This window comes from Vitis riparia, chromosome 1 (assembly GCF_004353265.1).
Source record: "Vitis riparia cultivar Riparia Gloire de Montpellier isolate 1030 chromosome 1, EGFV_Vit.rip_1.0, whole genome shotgun sequence".
NCBI lineage: Eukaryota > Viridiplantae > Streptophyta > Magnoliopsida > Vitales > Vitaceae > Vitis > Vitis riparia.
In genome coordinates this window covers 19,623,566-19,639,118 of record NC_048431.1, presented here as the reverse complement: position 1 = coordinate 19,639,118, position 15,553 = coordinate 19,623,566, and the positions used below count along the sequence as shown (strand labels likewise).

The 15,553-nt window shown below is 31.9% G+C and overlaps 2 long non-coding RNA genes across 3 annotated transcripts; both read left to right on the top strand.

Annotated features, from left to right (window-relative positions):
* The first annotated feature begins 1,526 nt into the window (after window positions 1–1,526).
* Window positions 1,527–14,891, top strand: LOC117923358. 2 transcript variants are annotated; one of them, XR_004652608.1, is made up of 6 exons: window positions 1,527–1,687; window positions 1,822–1,864; window positions 13,631–13,778; window positions 14,264–14,467; window positions 14,627–14,720; window positions 14,803–14,891. It is a non-coding gene; the product is annotated as an uncharacterized LOC117923358 (long non-coding RNA). The 2 variants fall into 2 exon arrangements; XR_004652610.1 differs by lacking the exons at window positions 1,527–1,687; window positions 1,822–1,864; window positions 13,631–13,778 and adding an exon at window positions 14,027–14,172.
* LOC117923369 lies at window positions 12,368–12,908 on the top strand. Its single transcript, XR_004652611.1, has 3 exons — window positions 12,368–12,510; window positions 12,610–12,706; window positions 12,785–12,908. It is a non-coding gene; the product is annotated as an uncharacterized LOC117923369 (long non-coding RNA).
* Window positions 14,892–15,553: the final 662 nt, after the last annotated feature.

Genomic DNA, 15,553 nt, shown 5'->3' with positions numbered 1-15,553 from the left:
GCATCATTCTTTGTTTATGTTTATTATATTTAGTACCAAATGGAAGTCTGAAATTTTGTTGTCCAAATGTATTATGAAATTAAGCTACAAGCATATGGGATAAGGTAGAAATTAATATCATTAAATATGAAAAAATGATACCATATGATAAAATAATAATAGATTGGTATAAGATATAAAGGGACACGTGACTGAAAATAATGAAGACAGAGTAGGAGTAGAATGCACATGTAACATTTCCTAGCACCTAAGGCCCACGAAAATACTAATAAATTATAGTTTTATTTGTGAAGTATTTTGACATTTTCATAAACAGTTATACAAAAACAGTTTTTTAAAACATTTTTAAAAATTTGTTTGCGGATGTATTTTAAAATAAAAGTCGATTTAGAAACCTATAATATTCTCAATATATTTTTTATGTTTTTAAATATGTTTAAAAAATAACTTTTATATGTTATATTTTATTTTTAATTCTTCTTTGTATTTATATAATTATTTTTAAAAATATTTTTTACTCTAATAAGTGAAAACAATTTAAGATAACTAAAAATATTAATATTTTTAAAAAATATCTTATTTTTTGTTTTTAAGAACAAAAAATTGTTTCCCCTCTATGGTTTACTTATTTATTTATTATTAAGAATAAAAAAATGTTATAATTAAAAGCTCGTTAGCAAACACTGCCTATACCTTTGAATTATTTTAGAAAAAGAACATTTTATATATGATAAATAATAGGTTTTATAATAAGATAAGTTATTATTAGAAGATTTTATTAAATTTTATCTTCATTAATATTAACATCATTAAGAGCAGTTATTTCTTTTTTAGTAAACTTAAATTGACTAAACATGTTTAACTATTAAAATTTTAAAATATAGAACTTGATAAATTTCTAATATAAAATTTTAAAATTTTAGAACTTGATAAGCTTGATAAAACTTTGAAAATAACAATTTTAAAATATAAAACTTGATAATTTTCTCATACATAATTGTAAAATTTAAAATTTTAAAACTTGATAAAAAAATTTAAAATATAATACTTGATAAATTTCTAATATAAAATTTTTAAATTTTAAACTTGATAATTTTAAAAATTGAAAAACTTTATAAAACTTAATAAAAATTTTAAAACAACACTTTGAGTAAAACATTGAACTTTCAAAATTAATTTTAAATTTTAAAATAATTGTAAATTTAAAATTTTAAAATAATTGATAATAACCACGGCCAACATTTTAACCCATAAAATGTTAAAATGAGATTTGATAATAACCATATATAAAGCCATGAATATAAAGTCTCCCATCACTTTCCAATATAATATATCACTTTCCAATATAATATTTTAACTATGTGGGCCTTAACCATTGACTTTCCAATATAAAAGACACAGCCCACGTTTTAACCCATTTTAACCATTGAATAAAACCCTTCTCCTGCAAACATTTCCAATATAAAAGTCTCTCTCTTCTGCCAACAAAACCCATTTTCTCTTCCTCTCCAAAACCCACGGCCATAAAACCCACAAAACCTACCCATTGCCCCCATTGCTTGGAGGAAGCCATTGCCGGAAAAAGCTTATGGAAGCCATGCCGAAGAAGCCCCATGGAAGCTATGGTCTGTAAAGTCAAAGCCACCTCCAAGAAACTCCCGTAAAAATCGTTTCTCTCTAGGTTTTGGTGAGTTTTGGGATTATTTTTTTTTTTTTTGAGTTTTGTTAATTGGTATTTTGGAAATGTTTGTGATTAGGTTTGAGATTCCATTGTTATTGGGTTTATTTTCATTTTATTGGGTTTATTTCCATTGTTATAAGGTTTTGGTGCTTTTGGAAAAACCACACTTAATTACTTCCTAAGGTACAATTTCTCTCTAGTTTCTCTCTCTATTTTTTCTATGATTTAATTCTGATTTCATTGTTATTGGGTTTATTTTCATTGTTACTGTGTAATGAAAGATTTTTTTTCTTTTGTTTGTTGCATTCTCTTCAATTGTCTATTTCCATTGGGTTTAATTATTGTGTTGAAAATTTGATTAGTTTTCAACAATATTGTTTTTTCTTTGTTTTTGTAGATTTGAGTTTGTGAACATGTTGATATGGATTAAAACCATATATTCCACACTCCACGTTTCTGTAGCTTTGTTTCATTGTTTTTTTTGTCCTATTTATGAGTCTCACAAACAATAATATTTTACAAAATTTTAAATATTTTATTTGTATATCAAATAGTCATACAATTAAGACACATCACTTTTATGAATATTATTTTCCATGTAAGATAGATTTTTATACCATATGTCACACTTTAGTTAAGGATATGGTAATTTAAACAAATATTTTTTAAGATAGTCCTAAAAATTATTTTAAATTTTATGATACCCATTAAGTGTATTAGGAAATTGTCTTTTCAATTAAATATTAAAATATTTTTTAAAAGACAATTTTAAATTTAAATTTAAATTATCTTCTTTTTTTAAAAAGTAATTTTAAATTGCCTTTTCAATAATATTTTTTTAGCTTTGGGAACTCATATTACCAACTATCTAAAATCCATGATATTTTAAGTAGATAAAAAAAAAATAGAAAGTAGATAAAAAAAAAAATTATAATTTAAGAACTATTAATTATATAATAAGAGATACAAAAAATTATGGAAAAGTTTGTATACAAATAACTGTTTAAAAAAATAATTATATAAATATATAAAATAAAATATTATATATATAATTTATTTTAAAAATATTTTAAATTTTTAAATATTCTTTTGTTTTATTAAACATAATTATTAAAACTTTTTTATAAAACTCTTTTTAAAAATAATTATCAAACATGCTATTAAAAATTTTGAATCATAATTCTTTCTAAATAAATTCATCATACAATTAATAATATAGAATGAAACTTAAGTATGTAATAGCTCCCACCATAAGTCCCCTAAAATTTAATGATTTTCCATGTGGCATGACATCATGTCATAGTCAAATCATTTCCATCCTAAAATAAATAAAGAAATTTACAATGGTGGTGCAAACTAGATTGCAATGGTGGATTAATTAAAGTTAAAGTAAATCCCTCAATGCATCCAAACTTACATGATTAAAGAAATTTTACAAATTAGAATTATGAAATGAATAAAATAATAAAGGATGGATTATTGATTAGCTTAATTGGGTTTATATATAAATCTGCATATATATTATAATCTAAAATTCATGATATTTTAAGTAGATAAAAAACATAGAAAGTAGATATAAAGAAAATTATAATTTAAGAACTATTAATTATATTATATGTACCTTCATGAAAAATAGATGGAGAAAATAATTTTTTTAATCTTTGAATTCCCAAATATAATTTAAGAACTATTAATTAAACCATGCTTGACTTTAGTAAAATATTTACATTTTTAATTATTGTGAAAAGTAAAAAATAAAAAATAAAAATTTTAAAAGTGATACAAATAAAATCTATTCTCAAATTTATATATTTCTTTTTATGATTTAATTTATAAGTTGTGTCTTTTTTATTTATTTAAAATAAAGTAATTAGTTTTTAAAGTTTAAAGATAGTAAACTTATATAATATTTTTAATTAAATATACTCTCAAATAATATCCTACTTCCAAAACAACTTCTCAACAAAAACCATTTTTTTATTAAAAATAAATAAATAAAAATAATATCAAACCTATTCTAGAAAAAGAATAGGAATATTTAGAAAATTTTTGTTTTGCACCCAAATTAGAAAATTAAGAAAATTTTTGTTTTGTTTCCTCTTATTTATACCTTACCCTTTCGTTACTTCATGATATAAGATATGCATATGTTGCATCTATTGTGAGGCCTTATCTATGATTTTATATTTTATTATTGTTACCTGTGAACTAACCCTTGTTGATTTTATGCAATAGAAATATTAGTAATTCATTTATATAAATTATCGAATGTGTTAGTCTCATTGTGTGTTTTTATCTATTTTTTTCTAATATTATTTGTCATTAATTTTATCATTTACTCATTTTCATATTAGAAAACCCTAGAATTCCCGTTCAAGTATTCTTGCTTGACAAATGTCTCTTTTATCATATATTAAAAACATATAAGTTGTAGACATGTGGATATGATTATTTATTATGGTCATATTCAAGTTTTCAACCTATATGTTTTGTATATGATTGGTAGAATTGTCTGCAAATGATGCTTGAATTGTCCATTTAGACAGTTTGGAAATACATAATATCTATGAAATAACACGCTTATGCTTTAACATATTGATAAGATTTAACAGTGGTTTCCCTTGTTCTCTGGGTGCATATTTGGATAAGGTGACATATTATTAGCAGCTTAGTTAAGCTAACTAATAGTATGTTTATACCTTAACCAATTCGTGTACTTGGAGAATTATGGGGAAATGCTGCCGAAATTTTATCAAAATGAAACTAAGCATGTTAGTGATTGATTCATAGGGATTATGTATTTCTAAATGGGATAGGAACCACTACCAAATATAGGAGTTTGAGATGATAAAAAACATATCACATTCATTATAAGTTGATATGAAGATTCATTGTTACGTGATTGAAGGGTTTAATTTGCGGAAGTACGAGAAAAATGCCAATAGATAAGAGTTGGATGCAGAAGTCAAGAGTAAGTAGTGAATATCATAAAGGAGTTTTGGAGTTCTTAGATTTTGCCTTTACCAATGCACCTGGAAAAGAAATGCTCCCATGTCCTTGCATTCGTTGCAATAATTGTGTTATCCAGAAGCGAGAAATCATGTATGACCATTTGTTGGACAATGGGATAGCTAGAAATTATGTGCGATGGTGAATGCATGGGGAATATGAGTTTTGTGAACCTGCGAATACTAGCACTAATGAGTTTGATATGCATGATGAGATAGAAGAAATGTTAAATGATGCATTTGGAATGTCAATGCCAAATGAGGAATCTGAACGAAGTCCACATGTGCATGAGGAGTTTGAAAAACCGAATAAGAATGCAAACAAATTTTATAATTTGTTAAGAGAAGCAGATCACGAACTATATCCAGGGTGTAAAAAATTCACAAAGTTGTCTTTTATCATAAGATTATTTCATATGAAGTGTCTTAATGGATGGAGCAATAAGTCCTTTACAATGTTGCTTGAATTGTTGAAGGAAGCACTTCCTAAGGGTGAGACATTGCCAAGCAACTATTATGAAGCAAAAAAAATGCTTCGTGACCTTGGCCTTCATTATATCAAAATTGATGCATGCCCCTCAGATTGCATGTTGTATTCAAAAGAGCATGCAAATGCAAATGAGTGTGTTGTTTGTGGTGTCTCCAGATGGAAATCGAGTGATGATCATTCTACAGATGAGTTCACTAAGTCAGTAAAGAAAAAGAAAATTCCTGCTAAGGTCTTGCGTTATTTTCCCTTAAAACCAAGGCTTCAAAGGTTATATATGTCATCTAAGACAGCTTCTCACATGAAATGGCATGTTGATGGTCGCATGAAAGGTGAGATGATGAGGCATCCAGTGGACTCTTTGGCTTGGAAAAATTTTGATAATGTACACCCTTCATTTCCACTAGAACCTCGAAATGTTTGGCTCGGTTTAGCAAGTGATGGGTTCAATCCTTTTGGGAATATGTCAATTTCATATAGTATGTGGCCGGTGGTTCTTATTCCATATAACTTACCACCTTGGATGTGTATGAAACAAACATTCTTCATGTTGTCACTACTTATTCCTGGTCCAACTGCACATGGGAATGACATTGACATATACTTACAACCATTGATAGATGAGTTGAATGACTTATGGGAGGTTGGAGTTGAAACATATGATGCTTCAACAAAACAAAATTTTTGTATACGTGTAGCTATATTATAGACCATCAATGATTTTCCTGCGTATGCAAATCTTTCGGGTTGGAGTACTAAAGAGAAATTTGCTTGTCCTATTTGTAATAAGGATTGTTCTTCATATCGATTACAAAATGGACGGAAATGGTGTTACATGGGTTATCGTCGATTTTTGCTGATTGATCATAGATTTCGACGTGATAAAAAGTCCTTTGATGGAAATGAAGAGCATTGAGCAGCACCTAAACATTTGTCTGGGGAAGATGTTCTACATCAATTAGATGGAATGGAACATATTACTTTAGGGAAGACATCAAAAAATAAGATGTCAGCAAAAAGAAAAAGAGAACATGTTGAACTTGAGCACAATTGGAAAAAAAAAAAAAAAAAAAGCATTTTTTTCCAATTGCCATATTGGAAAACCCTCATTTTGCGTCACAATCTAGATGTAATGCATATTGAAAAGAATATATGTGACAGTATAGTTGGCACCTTGTTGAGTATCGATGGTAAATCGAAGGATAACTTCAATAGTCGTCTTGACTTGCAAGCTATGGGTATCAGAGATCAACTTCACCCCATACAAAGAGGGAATAGGATTATGTTGCCTACTGCATGCTATTCACTAACTTCAAATGAAAAAAAGGAATTCTGTAAATTTTGAAAGAAGTAAAGGTTCCAGATGGTTATGCTTCTAACATCTCTCGATGTGTACAAGTGAATGAAAGAAAGATATTTGGGTTGAAGTCTCATGATTGTCATGTTCTCATGCAACAACTCCTTCCACTTGCAATTCGAGGAGTTCTACATAATAATGTTTGTGTTGTTATAGTTGAACTATGTAGTTTCTTCAAACAGTTGTGTTCTAAAGTGTTAAAGACTGATCAATTAGAGCACCTTGAGAATGACATAATAGTCACACTTTGCAAATTAGAAAGAATATTTCCTCCATCCTTATATTTGATGTTGATGCGACTCATGGTAGCTTAGCTTTAAAGGCGTATCAACAAAATTTATACCTTAGATACTATTACTAAAGTAGCCAAGCTACTATAACATAGTGGTTCTAGGATCGTTCACTGGGAAGGGTTTTCGCAAACACAAGTGATATTCAAATTAGGAAAATAGGTGATTTTCTTATGGATGTTAGCTTTAAAAGAAGATGTAAATGTTTTAGAAAGATTTAAACTAATTTAAGCTAACATTAAAGACTAAAATGAAAGGGTGTAAAAACAAGTTTCTCAAAGATAGGATAGCTATGCTCTGGCTCTTATGCAAATTGGAAATCTCAGGATAGGCTCCTCGCGTTGGGGTTGCAACTATGGTGATGCTTGCTTCCCGAACCGGTATGGATTTAGCAAATCAAGTTTTAATCCTTTAAAATGGCAAAACAGATGGTAGTGAATTTCATCAATGGTTATTCACCTTAGACTTCCTTTGAATGGCTCGTAAGAGATAACTAATGGTCTAAAGCCAAAAGCTTACCAAATATTGGCAACTCAAAGTCATTCCAAGTGATAAACTCACCTTTCAATGGCCATTGAAATTGGTTCTAATGGATTAATGCAAAACTTGGAATTGAAAACCTCACCTTCCGATAGCTCGTAGGAGATAACTAATGGATAGAAATCCAAAAGCTTATCAAGTATTGGCCGTTGGAAGTTGTCCAATGGAAATAAAAACTAAACTTTGCATTAATGAACCATTAATGAAAAACGACTACCTTACCTTCCGGGTGTGAGAAATTTCCATGGGAAATGCATCCAAGCCATCACATAACATCCATACTTTGAGAAACTTAAAAGGTTAGCCTCTCATCCTTGGGATTTCATCCACCAAGGATGTTTGGCTACTAAGAAAATAAGAAAGAGAAGAGAAGGAGAAACAAAGCAAGGCTCCGTGGTATATTTCAATATATATGGGTATATTACATATCTTCCATCAACGGATGCAAAGGAGTTTATATAGAGAAGTTTTTCCAACCTTCCTAGCTAAGAAATCTTATGATTGGTGGATTACAAGGAGAAGAATGGAAATTTATACAAAAATATCTAAAAGAAAAGATCTCGTGTGGAGTCGGCAAAACAGGGGAAGGGGTGTGCGAAATTCGCACACCATTCAGGAGGTGTGCGAAATTTTCGCACACCTGGAGCAGTTTTCTTCCGAAGGCCATAACTTCCTCGTTTCAGCTCCAAATCGTACACGGTTTGAAGCGTTGGATTCTTGACTTCCTGAGCTTTGAAATGGTATATAGTATGTAAAAAATGGACTTCGGAAGTACTCCAAAAGTGCCAAAGAAGACTGCAGCTGCTGTCCTCTGTTTTCCTCCTTGCTTCTCTTTGCTTCTCTTTTGCTTTTCTTTGCTTCTCTTTGCTTCTCTTTGTTTCTCTTTGCTTTTCTTTGCTTTTCTTCTTTGGTTGGCTTGTCTAAGTAGCTCCTCCATCATTTGGCATGCTTGAATTGATTCATAAGCTGATATAAACATGTAAACTTGCCACAAAATGGTTAAAACCAATTACTAAGGACCTTAATGAATTAATTGGGTTAAATGAATATGATTACTACCCAAAGGTGCTTAAAACCATTATAATTAGGTCTACAAAATAGCACTTTTTGGTAGTAATCACACCCCCCAACCGACTCATTGCTAGTCCCTTAGCAATGGAGGAGATAAAAACTAAGTAAACTATAATATACATAAAAGGGATCATGCAAATCACTCCAAAAAATAATATGAGTGGCATGATTGGATCAAACTCTCACATGGCAAGTCAAAGATATAAAACTCAATCATCAACAAGAGTCATCAAATAACTTACCTATCACAACATGCAAAGAGCGGGCATTATGCAAATTTGAGTATCAAAATAATTTCCACTCCCAAAGGACCAACTCTTAATCTTCCACAAAAATCTATGTGTTATTTATTAGTTTCTGAATATAGTATGTCAAACTAATCTCTCCCCTCAACCTAGTTCTTTTCAAAGCTTAGCAAACTAATCAACCTCCAATAGGCTAAGAACGCACCTCTTTTCTTTCACAATTTTTTTCTTGTAGGAGTGCAAAGCTTAAAGGCATTCTTTTCTAAATTGTCCATGTAACGGGGGTCCATCGATGACTCCCAACCAATCAAGGTTTAGGGCATCAAGCTTTAAGGATTTTTCAACCACTAACTCCTCGAATTTTACCCCGGACTTTTGAGAATAAATTTTTAAATACCCAAGCACCTACAGTATGTTAAACTCCACCTATTCACCCATGTAACGAGCATTGAGGTCGGTGACTCCCAACCAATTAAGGCTTAGGGCACCAGGTTTTAAAGATTTTCACCATATACCCCTCAGACCTTGCTCGGGTTTCAAGGCAAGCAAACATTTTTTTTTCTTCAAAGACTCATTGGCCTTTTACAAGGTGTCCCAACACTATTAATTGAGGTCAAAGGTACCAAGTCTAAAATTTTCCTAAGTCAAGAGGGAAATAGTTCTTCATCTTATAATCGGAACCTATTGTGTTTAGTGTGTGGATAGCTTAAAGTGGAAGAACTAAGCTTGAATTCAAAAGAAATTTCAACAATTCATCAACTTTAGTAAGCATAATACAAACTCTAAGACTATGGCAATAATATAAGAATTTAATTTGTCTCATTTACTTTTGAGAATTTTTCCTTAATAACCATGGAGAGTAGAATAAAAACTTAAAAAATTTTAAAATTAAGCAAAAAGCAACTAAATTACCAAAATAACTTAGCATTAATAACAATACTTCCTTCCTCAACTCTCCCCCCAACCAAGCTGAACATTGTCCTCAATGTGACAAAGCGATTAAAAAATAGGGAGGAAGTGGTACCTCCTGAGTGACATGGAGTTTGAGTCATGTAGGAGAAACCACATGTTTCAAAGAAAACATAAGAGTTAGTGAGTAGAGGAAATAGAAAAATGCCAAGTTTAAACAAAAAATATGATGTTTATATATGATGTATCATCAGTAATACATCCAATATAAAACATCAAAATATGGACTTATGTATACTAATATAATATGTAAAGACAAAAAGTAAAGAAATGATCAAGTAATGGAAGGGTCTTGTGGAGCTGATGCATCTGTGGTGGCCTTCTGAGTAGGTTGGATCAAGACTTTGGCCTCTGTTCTGGTATTCTCCTTAGATGGCATAGTCTCCTCAACTGGAGCTCTCAGTTGGAGCTATGGGATTTGATGGTTTAAGGAGGTTAGAAATGGAGTGAGAGGCTTCATGTGTGTGATCCCAGGGTGCGCGGGGCTCTTTGACTACTCTGGGGAGCTGTGGCATAGTCTCCTCGGGTCTTAGGCATAATGGAGCAAAGAAATGAGGCTTAGAGGCTTAGGATTGGGAAGGTAGGGATGAAGAGGCTAAGATTTTCGCACAGGGGGGTTAGGTGTGCGAATTTCGCACACCTCAAAGGGGGTGTGCGAAATTTTCGCATAGGGCACTATTCACCCGTGCAAATGTGAAATTGGATTTTTTCAAATGGCCATAACTTCTTCGTTTCAAATCCAAATTGATCACCGTTTGAAGCACTGGACTCTTGACTTCCTAAGCTTCAAAACGACATATGGCATGCATAATTTGAGCTCCAGAAAGTGCTCCAAAAACGTGTCCAACAGTAGCAAAATGGGTGCGGCTGCAACATTTCCGTTTAAGCTTTGCACAGTCATCTTCAAACAGCCATAACTTCTTCGTTTCAACTCCAAATCGAGCACCGTTTGAAGCTATGGACTCCTGACTTCTCAAGCTTTGAAACGAGATATAGTACGCATGAAATGAACTTCGGGAAGTGATCGAAATGTGCCCAACAGTTTCTGAAATGGAGTGGTGCGAATTGCTCTGTTTTCCTCTGTTTTTGGCTTCCCCTGTTTCCTCTGATTCACCTCCATTTCGATTTTTGCAAGCATCATACCTACATGAACACTTCAAAACTCATCTTAAAAACATATTTAAAACTAAATTAAAGCTAAGAATTCAAACTAAAACATGCATAAATTTAAAGAAAGCATAGAATTTAAATGAAGCTGATAGCATGTACCCCAAAAAGAAGATGAACTATTTAGCTCATCCTTACTCACACACCCACGTCATGCTGAATTCCCCCTGGATCCCAAACAAAATTGGCATCCTTCCCATTTGGTCCAAGGGAATTCGTTTCTCTTCTCTTCCCTAGAGAAGTGGATGCTTTAAAGGGTTCAAGTAACCCTTTATCATCTTGAACTATTAATGAAAAACGACTACCTTACCTTCCGGGTGTGAGAAATTTCCATGGGAAATGCATCCAAGCCATCACATAACATCCATACTTTGAGAAACTTAAAAGGTTTTAGCCTCTCATCCTTGGGGATTTCATCCACCAAGGATGTTTGGCTACTAAGAAAATAAGAAAGAGAAGAGAAGGAGAAACAGAGCAAGGCTCTGTGGTATATTTCAATATATATGGGTATATTACATATCTTCCATCAACGGATGCAAAGGAGTTTATATAGAGAAGTTTTTCCAACCTTCCTAGCTAAGAAATCTTATGATTGGTGGATTACAAGGAGAAGAATGTAAATTTATACAAAAATATCTAAAAAGAAAAGATCTCGTGTGGAGTCGGCAAAACAGGGGAGGGGTGTGCGAAATTCGCACACCATTCAGGAGGTGTGCGAAATTTTCGCACACCTGGAGCAGTTGTCTTCCGAAGGCCATAACTTCCTCGTTTCAGCTCCAAATCGTAAACGGTTTGAAGCGTTGGATTCTTGACTTCCTGAGCTTTGAAATGGTATATAGTATGTAAAAAATGGACTTCGGGAAGTACTCCAAAAGTGCCAAAGAAGACTGCAGCTGCTGTCCTCTGTTTTCCTCCTTGCTTCTCTTTGCTTCTCTTTTGCTTTTCTTTGCTTCTCTTTGCTTCTCTTTGCTTCTCTTTGCTTTTCTTTGCTTTTCTTCTTTGGTTGGCTTGTCTAAGTAGCTCCTCCATCATTTGGCATGCTTGAATTGATTCATAAGCTGATATAAACATGTAAACTTGCCACAAAATGGTTAAAACCAATTACTAAGGACCTTAATGAATTAATTGGGTTAAATGAATATGATTACTACCCAAAGGTGCTTAAAACCATTATAATTAGGTCTACAAAATAGCACTTTTTGGTAGTAATCAGATGTTATGGTGCATTTACCTATTCATCTTGCAAGTGAGGCAAAGATCGCTGGACCAGTGCAATATCGATGGATGTATCCTATTGAGCGGTATGTTCTCATTCAATTAATCTTATGTATATTAGGTTTCATATTGTTCATGAAACAAATCTATCATGTTATGGAATGACAGGTATTTACGTACATTAAAGTCTTATGTCCGTAATAAGAGTCGTCCAGAAGGTTCTATTGCAGAGGGGTACATAGCAGAAGAATGTACAACCTTTTGTTCAAGATATTTTCATGATGTTGAAACGAAGCATGACCGTGAAGAAAGAAATTATGTCATTGAAAATAACATAGCAAATGGTGGAGGGTTAACCATTTTCAAATGCATGGGACGTACAATAGGAAAGTCAACATCTCGTGTTCGTAGCACAGAAGAATGGTCCCAAGCACATTTATATGTGTTGACTAATTGTGAGGAAGTGACGTCATTTATTGAGTAAGACACTTATTCGAATAAAACTTTATATTAATTCTCATACAAAAATTTAATTTTGGTCTTTGTGAGCATTATAATTAATTTTTTCATTTTTATCAGAGAGCATAAGCAATCTATAAGGGTTAAGCCTCGTATTCGTGCACGAGATGTAGATTTGATTCACAGAAGAGAATTCATTAGTTGGTTTGAAGAACGTGTAAGTTCATGCACTACATAAATTGTTCTATTATCTAATACACATGTATGTATTAACATCTTATATTTGAATATATAGATTATACAAATGCGACATGAAGGTCCAATTTCTGAACACATACTATCATTGTCTCGTGGACCAAGTACATCAATTACATGTTATAGAGGATACATCATTAATGGGTTCAGATTTCACACAAGAGAACGAGAAAAAGGAAAAAAAAACTCAAAATAGTGGAGTTGTTGTGACCGCATAGGTATCAAGCTTTGCAAGTGCAAGAGATAAGAACCCAATTCCTGGTCATGTTTCTTACTATGGTGTGCTAACTGATGTAATTGAGTTACATTACCTTGGTGGAAATAGAGTTATTTTATTCAAGTGTGATTGGTGGGATGTAATCAATAGTGGAAGGGGAATGAAGAAGGATGAATATGGGTTCACGTGTTTGAATTTTGAACGTACCATATGCACAGATGAACCATTTGTGCTTGCATCTCAAGCAAAACAAGTCTTCTATGTTCAAAATTCAAATGAGGAAAATTGGCACACCGTTGTAGAGATACAAACTCAAGGGGTTTATGATATGAATCAGAAAGTATCTACTAATGATCCAGAGTCATATCAACAGCTTATAACACTTCATAGTCAACGTGATGTGCATGAGTTGATCGAGAATGATTTAATCAATTGGGATAGAAATGATATTGCAGGAGAAACTATCCAAACAGATGTTCTACTACCACGACAAAAAAACATTGTTGAAAGAGATAATGAATTCATTCATGATGATGATATAGATGATGTGTAGCTAATAGTATTGGTAAGTACATAAATATATACTTACCAGATATACAAATTGTAATTTATTTCAATTATTTATGTAACTTACTTTGTATTACTTTTTCTAATTACTTTATTATGTAGGAAATGTCACATCGAAGAGGAAGAGTACAAATAGTGTCTCCAGAAGATGAGTTGGACAATCTACAACAACTCTTAGACATACAACCTGCTGCAACTACTACTCCTAGTAGTTCTGATCCTTCTGATTCTTCAGATCCTTCTGTTGTTGGTATGATTAAGAAGATTATGTTTAACTTTACATATGATAAATGTGTTTACATATATTTAATTTCTTGAATGATAGGTTTTTAATGTTTAATTTTATATAAGATAAGTAAATTATGTTTCTTCTAATTTCATTATTACTCTTAATAGGTTCATCCTCTAGCAAAAAGAGAACACGTGGCCTAACACGTAACTTAGATTTACTTAGTATGAAACCCGGGGAAAAAAAAATTACACGATTCAATACCAGAGAGCAAGTTGTTTATGATGGAAAATGGGAAAGATTGTCAAGCTATATGGGAACATTGGTGCGATCTCAACACAATGTACCCATCCAAGTTCAAGATTGGAATCATGTTAGTGAAGATGTGAAGGAAAAGATTTGGGCCTTAGTATTGGTATATGCTAGTTACTATTCAATCTAAATTGTAATGTTATTTTTTAAAAATGATACCTCTTATTTAAACATGACATTTTAATGCAATACAGGAAAAATATGAACTAGAAGAAACATGTAAGAGCTACATTCTTCAATGTTGTGGAAATTTGTTTAGAAGCTATAGAAATAAAATGAAGGCCAAGTATTATAACCCTTATAATACAGATGAGGAGAGATTGTGCCATCGACCTCCACACTTATCGGATGATGATTGGAGGTGGCTCATCCACTTTTGGGGTACACCTGAGGCTAAGGTAAAGATAATGATCTTTTCTTGATAATGTATCTTATGATACTCATATTCACATAAAATGATATTTATCAGTTATATCTAACCTAATACTTCATGTATATAACTTTTATTATGTTTCTATTACCTATATAGGTGACTTGTTATTTTTTAATTGATGTAGGATATCTCAGAAAAAAAACAAGGCAAATAGGGCAAAACAAGTGATAAAGCATACATCGGGATCAAAAAGTTATGCTCAAATTCGATATGAACAGGTTGAAATTTATTATTAATATGATTTGTTTGTACATAAATAATTCATCATAAATAACTCAATTGTTTTACTTATAAGAATAGGCACAAAAGAAAGAGGATCGAAGTGAGCCCAATAGAATTGAGATGTTTGCCTTGACACACACAAGAAAAGATGGGGCGCATGTTGATGATCATTCCAAGGAGATTATGGTAATGAAGTAAATAAATTTTACATACTTGTATTTCAATCATAGCCTCATACTAAATTATTTTAAAAGTCTAACAATTTTTATTTTTTTATTTTTTATAATTCCAGGATCAATTTCAACAATTACTATCTCAACCTGAGGGGACATCTTCTTCTATTTCTGCATCATCTGGAGCATCTACATCTGTATCATCTACATCTGTAGCATCTACATATGTAGATGAGATATATACTCAAGTCATGGGTCCAGAGAGGTATGGTCGTGTTCGAGGGTATGGATTTGGTCCTACTCCTACCTCAATCTTTGGTTCTACTAGTAGAAGACGATCAGGAGTTATTCTTTCAACACAACTTGAAAACGCCCAAGAGATGCTAATAGCTGCATAACAAAAGTTTACAACTGCAACTGAAGAACTCTCAAATGTGAAAGATGAACTCTCACATGTGAAAGAAACATTTGAAGAGAGGTTGATAGAAGTTCAAAAGAAGACACGTGAAGAAGTGAAAGAAGAGTTTGAAGAAAAAATGATGGAAATGCAAAGAAAAATGCAAGCACAAATGCAAACACAAATTCAAGAACAGGTTATGCAAATGATGCAACAATTTCAGCAAAAACAGTAGACATTTGAAGATTTTGCTACATCT